Genomic DNA, 11973 nt, shown 5'->3' on the forward strand with positions numbered 1-11973 from the left:
GTATGCCACTTTTTTGTTCTTACCACCTTTTGACGTCATCTGTGATCTATTACTGAACAGACACACGGCAACTTGGAATCTATTTGTTTTATATAATAAGGAATTAAAATATTCTCTAGAGATTTGTATGGTTGAGGGCAGCCTCAAGGCACATGTGTTCTTCTCGAAGTATTGTCCCTTGATAGCTAAGTGCATTATTTTCAGAGTATACACAACAGTGATATATTTGAAGTGAGAGGAGTACAAATTGAGAATATTGAAAATAGGATGGTTTCTCAAAACAGTGTGAATGAAATCACAAACTTCAATCTAAGTTGTGCTGTAGCTTTATACTCTCTTTGCTAACTCCAAATGGAAACAAATCAATTGGAGGGTAATAGTACAAAATATGCTGGAGTATACTTCACCGGTCATAGGAACCACTCTAACAACCCCATAAAATTAATAGTTCATCTGCTAATAAGCTTTGGTAGTGAATTTTTGTTTTCTTTTGGTATTTAAAAAAAATAAGCAATTGGTTTTCTTGCATGGGTTAATAGCCATCACCCTAACACTTTGGGTTGTTTATAATTAAAAGCTTTCTCAGCCTGGAATCTTTTGTTAACCAAGAAAAATAAAACATAAGAAGAGAGCCTATTTGGCAAATGGCTCAGCCCACTACAAGTCAAAACTCAAAAAAGAAAAAAAATGGAAATAATGTCGAGTAACATGTATTGAAGAAATAGCCATTAATGTATGGCACTAACTCCCCCCACCCCACCCCAGAAAAAGGTCTTTACACTACATAACAAAAGCTGTTTTCAGCTCTCTGTATACATCTGTGAGAAACCTTCATCTCTGGCATAGCAAGACAAAAAAAAATTACAGGATAAATCAATAATTGCACAAAAACTTAAGCCCATGTAGGCGCAAAGGAAAAAACAAAGTTTCTTTCCAACAGAAAGCCCGAGTGAACGCAAATATGCGTCTAGTTGTCGTTCAAAATGTGCTTCGCTTTTGTCGGCCGCTACAAACATCCTCGGAAGGAAAGCGTAAAAGAAAGGCCGAGTTAGTTGAGCAGGCGTTTAATGCTCATTCAATGAAGCTCGCGAAAGTATCTGAAGAGGAAAGTGAAAATGAAAATCTTATCATGGCCGAATTACTTGCCACAGACGAGGGTGTTTTACCAGACCCAGCATCTTTATTGAAATCGAACTGTAGTAGGAACCTCACAATATTTCCAGAGTTCACCTCTCCAGATATATGCAACTATCTTCTGAGAAAGACTAACGAGTACTCTGAAGAAACCTTAAATTCTTTTAAAAGCCTTACGGGTTATAAACTTTTCAAAGATGGACATGTCCTGGACCAGATCCTCATGGCGTAGAACGGTGTTGCCTGTTCCTGGCTGCAAAAGTGCGAGTGATCATGGTTTACTGAAGTCGCATCAGCACTAAAGCCCACGCAAGTCTCTATGGAGTCCTCAACATCGAGCTTTCTAGGACAAACTTTCTTGGCTTGCGTTTGCTCATCATCCTGTCTCTTCCTATCGGCAAGACGCTTCGAACGCGAACTAACAGTATTCGTAGATTTCTTTGGGTCAAAGATAGTCGGATAGCATTCTGAACGTACACTTTTTCAACCAGAAATTGAAATCTCGATGTCACTTTCCTTAAAATGTAATGAACAGATTCTTAGATCGCCGAGTGTCTTGAATTTTATCTGCTCGCTTATAGAAAACTTCCCACTACTTACCCTCATTGGGCCTTGTAGGAAAGCAAAAATAACTGAGATCCGGTCTTTTCTTACTCCTACTACGACAAAGAGCAATAGCACAATACTTGACCATGGTACACGCGAAAATAAACTGTAATGGACCCCAAAAATCGCCGAGAATTCCCGATTTATCAAACGCACATGGCTTTCCTTGCAGTGTTTGCGGTGGTGTGTTTGTTTTCATTATTCGCGCCTTATTCCCCGGAGCCTCGTTCGGTTTTGGAGTTTCGTCACCAGTCTGTCACGCCATTGTCTCTCAAATATCGTGTGTGTTAGATGTTCAACAGTGACATCTCATTTCCATCTACATCTACTTTTATTATGTTGGTAAAATCTGTACGTTTACACTAGACTGTTGCTCCCTAAATTTCCTGAAAGTAATGCAATGTTATGTTTACATTTATCGCACAAAGATCAGAGTGATATGCCTGAATATGAGAGTGGCAATGTGTTCTCTCTCCAGAGTGAGCAATGGGAACATGATTCAGGTGAGTAGACTTAAAATGACAAGGCCAGTCAGGTCATGGTACAAAGAGCAAAGTCAGAAAAAGCAAACTATAGATGACCACATACCAATCCATACATTTTATTAATAACTTTTTATATTCATGATGTCTTTAATGCAACAATTTCCTTGTTTAGACTTGTACATATGTAGATGTCACTGACACATATTATTTTAAAAAAATTCCAGTGCTTACAACAGTTTTGATGTGCAGTAACACATAACCAACATTTCATATACATTTATGGAGTTACTTGTTTATGGACACACTGCTTCACATGTCTGCTTAACACAGCTTCAGGGAATAGAAGTAGAATGCATTGTACATGTATGTTGTATATGTAACAAATGCTCTGTTTGTTTTGTGTCGACAAAATTAAATACACAACTACAGAGTGCATAGATGTTGTCATTAGAATCTTAAACATTTCATTGATACAAAATGTTATATGAATGTTATTTGAACTGATGTTGATTTTTGTCTCTGCATTTCCAGATTAGTGCTAAAATATGCAAAAGGATTATGTATCTGCTGGTGAGTATCATGCTCATGACTTTGTGTGAATTAGCCCAACAAAGTTATAAAATGGTATGTTTGAAGTAAAATATTGATTTGATGCAAAACACCATCAGACAGCTTAAGTTTTATGATTTCCAAAGGTTGACATTCATATGTATTATTCATTGCAACGATGCTTCAAATAGATGCCTATAATGGTTTTTTTCATTGATGGTATTTTTTGATTGGCATATGTTTTAATTTGCAGTCTTTGTTGCATTCACAGAAAGCAACATTGAATATTCAAAGCAGAAACAATATCATCATGATTCAGAAAGGAATGTGGTAGCTTAATTATTTTTAACCACCAGCTTGTTTAACCCTTTTACTCCCATGGGTGACCAGGACAGAATTTCTCCTTACAATATCAATAGAATATCAAGCAAAAAAGTGATGAGAATAAAGAAAAATATCAGTTAGAGGATTATAAATTGATCCAATATCAAATTCTCCAAACTAACATCACAAGAACTGTATGGCAAACAGTAAGGAGAATTACAAATGAGATCTTGGGGGTTACAGGGTTAATTAATGTCAGTAATAATTTATCTTGGTGACACGGATCTAAAGCTTGTAGCATGTAACTGACTTTGAGGTGTTTAGATATTTCATTTTGATATTGTATATGCCACCAGAGTTGTATTATAACAACTGTTACTGTAATCCATAGTTCCCTTCAAAGTCCAGAGTATGAACTCAAAAACTAATGTGTGTATCAAGTTTTCTCTGAAGTATTTCTCTTGTGATTGTGGAGTTCAATTACCTACTCTAAAATTAATGTTAATAAAAATTTCATCATCATGGATGTTGCAGTGACATGCAAAAATTATTAGATGGCTGTTTACTACTGCATTTTCTCTTTCAGTTTCTTACTTCAGTCACAAATTGATAAAAGCAACAGTAACACTAATAACCACAAAAAAATTAAAGCTAAGTTAATGTTTAGAATCATTAAGTTTAAAAGTGTTAAGACACTGAACTTTATCACATGGAAGGAAAAAGATCACATCAATCAAGGGGGAAATACTAAGATTAAACCAAGTCATGCCATCCAGTGCTTCTCTCCTGGTGTTGAGATAAGAACTTTAAGCCAGTTTGGGACTGGCAGTCAGCTATTTTTGAAAATGCTTGTGTGCAGTGTGAACAGTGACATTTTCTTCACTGTACATGTAGCTTTTATAATTCTTCAGATGTCATATATTTTTAAGACTTGCTTTGGATTTTTATGTTTTTACAAGATATGGCTATTAAACATCAAGAAAATCAGATCCAAAGGGGACACAATAAATCAATTGTCATTTTCCACTTTCTAATATTTGATGAGGTTTGAGAAATCCTTCTTTTATTTGATTCTAAAACCTGGGATTCATGTCAGGTAAGAGTTAAGTTGACAAGATTCATACTGAGATGAGACTACATGAGTGACTTAAGGGTAGGTGTTGATCTATTGCTATGAAGCAGTCTTGGATGGATTGGATGTTGCAATTTTATGGCTTTTCAATCTGGTTTAAATCATCAGTTTGCAAAAATTTAGTCATATCATAGAATCTAATTCTGTCTGTGAAGTGTACTTTTCCAGCCAAAGACAAGGATTTACTGAAAAAAAAAAATTATTGCCATTAAATTGTATGTTAGGGAAAAATAAGAGTAAGACACTCTATGACTGTAATTGTTTAAGTGTAGTAGTAAATGTTTTTGTGAAGGATAGTCAATTGTTTATGATTATAGATAGGCATGCCTATTAATATTTTGTGTTTCCAAATCCTGGTGATATCTGTTTGAAGGGAAAATTGTGTTTCAAAAGTTTGCCTGACATACAACTCCCAAATTTCATCTTACATCATGTTTGAAGCAATTTAAGATAATGATGGATTATAATGAAATCTTTATTTTGCACTGAAACTTTGAAAATTTCTTAAATTTAACAAAATTGATTCCATTTAGTTTTTAATCATCTGTTACTTTACATGAGTAAAGAAAGTCAGCTTTAATAATAACTTAATGCATGTGTATACTGCAATATCCATGATGAAATTTGTGGAGAAAAACAATCTGTAGATACTTTCAAGCTTCCCTACAATTAAACCCCCCCCCTCCAATTTAGAAATGGTAATATCATTATGTGTTACTAGGGCGTTAGTAAACCAATGTTGTTAAATTATCTAGTGGTATGTTACTACGTGTTACTTCAAGACAACAATTTTGTTAAAATGGAGGTTAGCAAAATACTGTTTACAGTTAGTTACATATATGTATTGAAGCCCTGATTCTTGCATGATTGTTGTAAAGGTTTTTCACAAGCATCAATGGTTGAACTGTATTTCACTCAGTACTAAATACTCAATCTTTCAAAATGTATTGATCACAATTTTAGACAGTAATTTACACTGTTAACCCCCAGAGTTTGAGCCGCTGCATGTGGTAGGGGAATATGGTACCAATTTTTATCCCTGATTGTGTTTTATTTTTTCATATCAGGCAGCAAATAAAGCAAGTCCTGCATTTGCAGTCTTTTAATTATTGTTATAACAGTGTAGTCTGATTACATATGCGCCAGCAACCGCATTTTATGTTAGTAAGTTTTTGACTATCACTAGATATAAAGGGTTTTAAAACCATTGTACTTCTTTTGTTAACACTCTCTTATTACCTATTAACTGTATAGCTTTTGATTGATATACTACTTTATATTTTTTGTCTAACCTCACTAAAGTTTCAACTGTGTTGTTCCGGCAGATATTGATATTTACTGCAACTGGAAAAATTTCGTGTGCACAACTGTCGCATATATCGATAATCTTAACTAACTCCTTGCCCTTGGTTTTCATTCTTGCACTGTGTATTAGGATACTTGTATACACCATTCAAAGCTTGGTTGCTAGAGAGTGAATTCAATATTTCCTGAAACAACACATGTCGATATTCCTGTACTTTAAGAAACTTAGAAGAGGAGCAGGTCTCAAGTAAATAATTGTCAATATTTTATTAACTTACGGTAGTGAAGCAATAAATTACGTTCCAGGGATAGAAATGTTTATCAATGTATTGTTGTTGCTGCAATTTATCCGCGTTAAATGTTAATCCATCAGATGCAGTCGAAGCCAATACACGAGTTACCATTTTCCCTTCCGCAGTATTCCGCCGCGAAGGTTGAAAAAGTTCATTTCAGTAACCATGGTTATGGACACACCTCCGTCACACCTCTAGATTGCTCCAATGAGAGCTTGCATTTAGCTTTCCCAGAATGCATAAGCAACCGCTAATTCGTAACTTCAATTAAATTGCCATTACATATGAAACGTAAACGCGTTGTATTTCCCCTCTTAATAGCTGTGAAAGTTCTATCTTACACTGGATATCTTGTGCCAGCCCCTCGTAGGGCGGAGTTTTTCTTACAAGTCTTCATGACCGACTTCCACTCATTCAGGAGAGGTAAGTACCGAGTAATTCGCAGCTTTGTCCGCGAGGAGGCGTATGAAAAGTATTCCATAGTTGCTTTTGTCAGTTAGCCAATCGCTCCTCGTTTCTTTTATTACTGCTGCGTTTTGATAAAGACTGTCAACGACGAGTACAAAAATTGTTATTTAATTTATATGCTTTTGATGCTAATTTGTTTCTTAATTCTTGGACCTTACTTTTTGTAACCGTTCCATGTTTTCGCCATCCAGGGCTTCCAATAATTAAAAAAGAACAAGGTTATTGTCAGTAGAAACTCTGAGATAGCCGTTTTGAGGGGTGCTGTTGGACAGTACAATGTAATACACACTTTGCCCTACGAGTCAGTGTCACCGATGTATAAATCAGCCTATGTGGTGGAATGTCCATAGACATCACTAAACGTGTGTGATAGTTGATGGTTTTCAATTCTATTGAAATTTTTCCAAGCTAGTTCCAGGTGAAAGATTTAGAAGAAACGACTGAATTAGTTATCAATTATTTGCTCAAAAACTCCCACAATTCTGCGTAAACGCTTGGTTTGGCAATGGGTTATATCCTCAGCACTGGGGGCTATCCCATTTTGTAACATTTAGGAAAATGAAGTTTAATTTGCTTCGCTATATGGCAAGGTAGTCTTGAAGTAAATACCACCACTGATTTGGTCCACTAAAACCATCATAACTGGTGTACTTTTGTTTTGAAAGGCAGCAAATTTAAAATTTAAAAGTTAAGTCCAAGTGCAATTTAATAAATCACTTGCTAACTTTGCAAATTTAAAATTTAAAAGTTAAGTCCAAGTGCAATTTAATAAATCACTTGCTAACTTTGCTTGCTTGTGTTCTACCAATGAATATTGACCATCAGTTGTTTTTTATAAGGACCTCAGGAAAATGTTTTCTAGTATGGCGCTCAGGCTTGGTAAATATCCTCAGTAAAAAATGTATTATTTGCAGATATAGCTAAATTTATCTGCAGCAATGACATCTATAAAATGAGTGAGAGACAGTTGATTCCATTTTAATATTTTAAATAAAAATTTAAGGTGATGTGGTGAGCATGGCCACTACGTACACCCCCTTGGCCACCACCACAATGCCCCCTCTTCCTCCTCTCTGGCCTCTTCTGTTTCCTTCTCTTTCTCTTCCACAGGGAGAGGCGCACTCCTTGTAAGGAGTGGCCTCTCCCTCCACGATTGAAACACTTTTTATTTCTTTGAGAAGAAAAAAAAGGAAAGAAATTAATTAGAAGTTGTAATAAGACTATGTTCTTACAAGGAGATGTTACCTGATTGACAACTATACTTACAAGATCTAAATAAATGACCCTATTACCCTAAAATTCTTATTTTTATTATCATCGATTTTTATCTTTCCAACAATGCCTGCATACTGCAGTTTTTATGTAATTGGAAAAAAATAGTTATTGCATATGACTTGTGTATGTATTGGAAATCATGACAATGGACGTTCAAGGGGTTTTTATTTGATCTTAACTTAAATTTCTTTGTAAACAGTCCAAAACAATCAGATAGTATCACCTTTTTTTTTTCCTTCTCACCTTTTAATCTTTGAGAAATTATCTTTATCTTGTATAAGAGAATTGTTTAAAAATGGAATATGTTTTAATACAAATAACAGGGCATGGAATTGTGCCTAATACAGGTGCCAATGCGACTAAATTTTTCACTTTGGCGACCAAATCCTGAAAATTAGTTGCCAAATTGGCGACTAGAATGTTTCATCATATACCTTACCTAGAGATATAGTGATTTAAAAAGATTGCAAAGACAAGTCTGCAGCAAACTTCCTTGTTAAGTTTGTTTCCAAAACACAGCACATGCATCTTGATCACTTGATAACTAGACGGCATCTTGGATTTAGGTGAGCTTAAACGTTACATATCATCCATCCTAGTGTTCACTTTGTAGCATGTTAAAGATCTTTTCCCTAACTCAATTTCTAGAATGATGACAATGTAAAAAATGGTTTTGTTTGTCTTTGAAAATGGCGACCAACTTTTTTTAATTGGCTACCACTTTGAAGAATTTAGGAGCCAAGTGGCTATCAGAAAAAAAATTAAAGGATTAAAGGATTTATGCTGTTAATTACTATCATTTTTGACTCTAATTGAACAACCAATTTATTTTCACAGTCCTAAGCTTACAATCATCATACCATTGAAAATGCTTGAACAACTTTTAACCACTTTTTGTGTTGATCAAAAAACTCACTAGTTTACTGGGCTCACGCATTTATTTTGCTTTGAAGCAGTAACACTCATTTGTGCACACTTTCCATGGAATAATCTCTATTTGTTACAGATTAAGGAATATTTCTCGGAACCAATATTATTTCTAAAATTTATTTTCTTTTGCATGGGCATGATAAATTAAGATTTCTGAATACTGTGGAAAATGACATTTAAAACAAATTTTAGCTCAGCTTATTGTAATGTCAGTTGTTGTTGTTAGGTTACTACTCACTTCATTTTATTATTCCATCTCTTCCAACCTTTTCCTTTTTTTCCATTTTGCTTGTCCACATCTATTTTATGAAAAAAGAATCCTTGTTTTGAACAAGTTTATTAACAACACTGCACAAGTTCTATAACTGTAAATAGAAAAGGTTTCTTTGAAGTTACAATACTGAACCAAGTGATAACAAAATATCAATGATAACAAATATCGTTTACTTTTCTGTATGTTTAACTTCTAATAAGTTGTATTGGATTGAGGACCAACTTGCCAACGTCTCTACTCGATTTTATACGTCGGCGAGTTGGCGTCGGCGAGTTGACCGTAATTCCTTTATTCTTGTCATAAGTCTGCTCGATATTCTATTGATACTGTAATGAGAAATTCTGCCTTGATCACTTATGGGAGTGAAAGGGTTAAACATTTCATTGATACAAAATGTTATGAATGTTATTATATGAACTGATGTTGATTCTTGTCTCTTCATTTCCAGATTGGTGCTAAAAGATGCCTGAAAGGACTGTATCTGCTGGTAAGTATCATGCTCATAACTTTATGTGAATTAGCCCAACAAAGTTTTAAAATAGTATGTTTGAAGTGAAATATTGATTTGATGCAAAACACCATCAGAAAGCTTAAGTTTTACGATTTCCTAAGGTTGACATTCATATGTATTATTCATTGCAACAATGCTTCAAATAGATGCCCATAATAGGTTTTTTCATTGATGGTATTTTTTGATAGACATATATTTTAATTTGCAGACTTTATTGCATTCACAGAAAGCAACATTGAATATTCAAGGCAGAAATAATATCATCATGATTCAGAAAGGAATGTGGTAGCTTAATTATTTTTAACCACCAGCTTGTTTAACCCTTTTACTCCTATGTGTGACCAAGACAGAATTTCTCCTTACAATATCAATAGAATATCAGGCAAACAAGTGATGAGAGTAAAGAAAAATATCAGTTAGGGGATCATAAATTTATCCAATATCAAATTCTCCAAACTAACATCACAAGAACTGTATGGCAAACAGTAAGGAGAATTACAAATGAGATCTTGGGAGTTACAGGGTTAATTAATGTGTGCCGAAAATTTAAGTAAAATCGGCCAAATTTTGCCTATATTAAATGAAAACAGGTTGCTATGGTGGAGTTCAACAAGCACACCCTTTGAAATCAACTGAGAACTTTGATTTCAATTTGCAAAAGGCCCGAATTTTTTCCAGCAAAGCAAGAATCACAAGAGAAGACTTCAAACCTTACTGAACAACTGATAGAGGTAAGTGTTTTAATCCGAATTGTTTTAGACTCCTTTCGAGGCGCTATTAATATGTCAAGATCGGCCGTTATGCGACTCCATTTTGAATTTCGGAGGTATTGAATTTTAAGCAAAACAGTCTGTATATGACTGGAGAGCTTTAGTTTTGGTTCCAAAGAGTGCGGTAACACCTTTATTTATCTAAATTAGTACTTAAGGAACTAAATTACTCTAGATTTACATACATAGTACTCGTTCTTAGTCAATGAACCGATACATTGCAAGTGAAATGGCAGGAGATTTACTTGTTTGCTTTTCGTTTTAAATTTCTCTCTTTAGGTTTGGGAGCTTTCTGGGCTCGTGGCAATGTGGTGGTTAACAAGGATTTGAGGTAATCTCGTGTCCTTTTTCTTCACATGGTCAAAATGCTGGGACTGGGTGTCGAAGGAGTGTTGAAGGAGTGTATTCCTTCAATCCTTTGTTCACCATGGAATCCATTGTTGAAGATAAGGGCAAACATGCTCTTCTAGCATATGGAGCCTTGGTGTGATCATCATGTCTGGGAATTTTTCCCTAATGAACCGAAGAAAATTTGTGATGTCTTCCTCTGCAACAAGGAAAGGTGGAACAGACTTAAGACATGATCTCACTATTGAATTCATGTTTTTCATAAAAGTGAGGTTCTTTCTTTCACTTACCTAGCTTATCAATCTTGCCATTATTGAGATAGTCAGCACTTTCATAGACTAAGTGGCTAGCAGCAAATAACATGAAAACTTGTTTAAATTTAACACTAATTTCTCTTGCTTGAGAAAGGAAGGAAGGACAGCTCCTCTGTTTTTTGTCACCACAGTATTGCATAGTTAAATGATATTGTGTTCCTACCAAAAAAGAAACCTGCAACAGTTTAATAGAATTTTGTGAGTCAACAATTTCCTTCTCTAAGGGTAGGATTTGTGTTACCTTGCTGCAAGTGTGTACCTGGTTACCAGTTAATGATTTTCCATGGTAAGCTTGTCTCTTGACATTCATTTTCTTGAAAACCTCATCCAAATGAACTGATAATGGTCCATTGACTTTCTCAAAGGCAGCCAATTCCATTTGTTCATCCAAAAGCTTTTCCTGTAATGTTGAGATAATACTTTTTAAATCTTGCTGTTGTTAGTTTGTTAAATTCATTTTAGCTAGTGTAATGTTATAAATAAATGATCTGTAAAACAAAATCATACCTTCTTCAACTGAAAAATTAAGATGGGTTTGAAACGTGTGCGATGGAATTGGAGGATCGTACAGCTGTTATACTGGAAAACACAAATATATTATTGCTACCTCCTCCTTTGCATTTCCAAGGAGTTTGTCTATCTCCTCCTGTAGCAGTGTAAAGTAGGCAGGCATGATATGAACATTAGCATGCAGACTTTGTAAATTCAGCAACTCCTGTAAAGAATTGGCTTTTCATGAAATTTTTGTGCCTGTCTAGTATGTAGTTGGGCAGCTCTGAATGCCTGGATCTTTTCATCATTCTCTTCACTGTCTCCTGCCAGCATTATTTGAATATTTTTGTCCAGTGCAAAGCACTGGTTCTCTAGTTCATCAAACAGTTGTGAAGTCCAGGAACACAAACCTGAAATAGAGAACCATTTAGTTAGGTGTCCTTTATGTCCCTCTTCAAAGCAATAAAATAAACTCTTCTAAGGGCTGAAAATGTATTGTCTTATCTTTTGTTTTGAAATGAATGTCTTTATTTTCAACTTAAAAAAATATTTTATTACCTGGCCACCTGTTTTGAGGAGAATAGTTGCCCCATCCTGAGACTGTGAAAGGAACTGTCGAATGATGAACAATCCAACTTCCTCCTTTAGGGATGAATAAACTTCCTCCTTTAGGGATGAATAAACTTCCTCCTTTAGGGATGAATAAACTTCCTCCTTTAGGGATGAATAAACTTCCTCCTTTAGGGATGAATAAACTTCCTCC

The 11973-nt window shown here is 35.0% G+C and overlaps 1 long non-coding RNA gene across 4 annotated transcripts; it reads left to right on the forward strand.

Moving 5' to 3' along the window:
* The first annotated feature begins 2028 nt into the window (after positions 1 to 2028).
* LOC131769725 (uncharacterized) lies at positions 2029 to 11680 on the forward strand. Of its 4 annotated transcripts, XR_010718047.1 has the most exons (7): positions 2029 to 2082; positions 2169 to 2243; positions 2757 to 2795; positions 3046 to 6251; positions 9224 to 9262; positions 9877 to 10017; positions 10336 to 11680. It is a non-coding gene; the product is annotated as an uncharacterized lncRNA (long non-coding RNA). The 4 variants fall into 4 exon arrangements; XR_010718046.1 differs by having other exon boundaries at positions 2035 to 2243; positions 3028 to 6251; XR_010718045.1 differs by having other exon boundaries at positions 2035 to 2243.
* The last annotated feature ends 293 nt before the right edge of the window (positions 11681 to 11973 follow it).

The sequence above is a fragment of the Pocillopora verrucosa genome, chromosome 6 (assembly GCF_036669915.1).
Source record: "Pocillopora verrucosa isolate sample1 chromosome 6, ASM3666991v2, whole genome shotgun sequence".
Classification (NCBI taxonomy): domain Eukaryota; kingdom Metazoa; phylum Cnidaria; class Anthozoa; order Scleractinia; family Pocilloporidae; genus Pocillopora; species Pocillopora verrucosa.